We start from the raw sequence: 2,505 nt of genomic DNA on the forward strand, positions 1-2,505 counted from the left end.
TGTTATGACAAATAGTACACAATGGGTTGGCTTAACAATAGAAATTTAATGACTCACAGTTTCTGAAGCTAGAAGTCCAAAATCAAGGTGGCAGATATAATATGCTTTCTCTGTGAAGTCTGCGATGTTCTGGTGCTGATTTGTCACAGTCCTTGTGTTCCTTGGTTTGCCTCTCACGTTCTGGACACATGGTAACATTTATCCTTTTTCTGCTTGTCCATTTTCACTGAGTTCTGTCTTCTTCCTGTAGCTTTCTCTGATTGTGTCTGAATTTCTTCTGCTTATACAAGACTCCAGTAAGAAGGTTAAGGCCTATACTGAATCAATTGAGACACAACTAAATTCAAAAAATATCTTCAAAAGTGGACTTACTGATATTCTATGAACTATTGTGATTAGTAGTTGAAGAAAATGTGGCATTGGTGTGGAGAAAGAGGCCATGGTGGCTGCTGGGGGTAGGGAGTGGGAGGAAGAGATGTGATGTGGGGCATTTTCAGGGGTTGGAGTTGTCCTGGGTGGTGCTGCAGGGACAGTTACTGGACATTCCATGGCCCACTGGGTGGTCTGTGGGAGAGCGTGGGCTATGGTGTGGACCATTGACCATGAGGTACAGCGGTGCTCAGAGATGTATTCACCAAGTGCAATGAATGTCTCATGATGATGGAGGAGGTTGTTGTTTTGGGGGGAGGAGTGTGGTGGGAATGGAGGTTATATAGGGATCTCATTTTTTTTAATGTAACAGTAAAAAATAAATAAAGACAAAAAATAGGTCATGTTTAGAGGATTGTGGAAAGATGGCAATGGACTAACAGAACTGTGTGTTCTCATGGAAACAACAGAGAAAGAGCCATTGTCCAAAGCACCTGCCTTGGGGGTAAGCAGACTGGGACAGTGCTAGACAACTCCTAGGAGAGGGAGGGACAGAGAGACAAAGAAGCCAAAATGACAAACGTAAGTTACTAAACTCCCTTGGAGGCTGAGAAAGGCTAACCTCTCTGAAAACCAAGATATTAAGCTGGGGAAAACACCTGGCTCACTGCAGCTGACTGAGAGGGGAAAAGACATTTTCAACCCTGTTAACTGTTTCAAGGAAGAAGGGAGAGGAGGTCAGGGTACTTTTCTTCAGTAAATTCAGTCAGCAGCATCTGTTTTGATTCTCTGATCTGAGATTCAATACAGGAACACAGGAAAGCTGAGACTGAAACACCTTCTTGGAAAGGTGTGCCGACTAGCACACTAGTGAGTCTCTGGCCCAATTTTGAAAACTTAAGCTAGACAATTTTAAAGACTAAGAATATGTTGAACCAAATATCAAAGAACTGTGGGGGAAAAAAGCAACACAAAACAATAGGCAAGAGAGAAATTAGCCACCCGTGTAAATACACCAATGTATTCAGATGTCTAGACATCAGCAAAAAATTACAAGTCATACTAGGAAACAGGAAGAGATGGCCCAGCCAAAAGAACAAACCAAATATCCTAAAGAGACACAGGATTTATACAATGAATCAGTGATAATCACACACTCTCCTAAATTACTTCAAATAATTTAAAGAAAATATGACTAAAGAAATGAAGGATATTAAGAAGGTGCTGGGAAAACATAAAGTATAATTTGAAAGCCTGCAAAGAAAAGTAATAGTCCTAATGGGAATGAAAGGCATGATGGATGAGATTTAAGAGTACATTAGAGGTACATACCAGCAGATTTGAATGACTTGGAGACAGAATTAGTGATTTTGAAGACAGAGCATCTGAACTGGAAAAGACAGGAGAAAAGAAAGAGAAGAGAAAGGAAAAAATGGAATGGAGTGTCAGGGAATTGAATGACAATGCAAAATGCACAAACATTTGCATCATTGGTTTCCCAGAAGAAGAAGAGAATGGAAAAGGGGCAGAGAGACTATTTGAGGAATAAATGGCTGAAAACTTCCAAACCCTTATGAAGGATATAAATATCAATATCCAACAAGGACAATGCACCCCAAACAGAATAAACCAGAATTGACCTACCCCAAGACACCTACTATTCAGAATGATAAATATCAGAGATAAAGAGAGGATTCTGAAAGCATCAAGGGAAAAGCAAAGCTTCACATACAAGGGAATCTTGATAAGATTAAGTGCCAACCTCTCACCAGAAATCATAGAGGAGAGAAGATAGTCTTATGATTTATTTAAAGAACTGAAAGAGAAAAACTGCCAGCCAAGAATTTTTGAAGACGTCCTTCAAAAATTAGGGTAAGTTCAATTTTTCACAGACAAACAAAAACCAATAGAATATGTTATCAAAAGACAAGATTTGCAAGAGATACTAAAGGGGGTGTTATAGCTTGAAAGGAAAAAAATCAAGCATGAGAGATCTGAAGTAGAGTTTAGATATGAAGATTATTAGGAAGGGTAAACTAAAGGATAAGAAGACAGACAATAGAATGATTTGACAACAGAGAGCTGAAGGACAAAATGGATGAAGTAAGTAATGCTTTTACAGTAATAATGCTCAAT

This window comes from Dasypus novemcinctus, chromosome 2, assembly GCF_030445035.2.
Source record: "Dasypus novemcinctus isolate mDasNov1 chromosome 2, mDasNov1.1.hap2, whole genome shotgun sequence".
Taxonomy (NCBI): domain Eukaryota; kingdom Metazoa; phylum Chordata; class Mammalia; order Cingulata; family Dasypodidae; genus Dasypus; species Dasypus novemcinctus.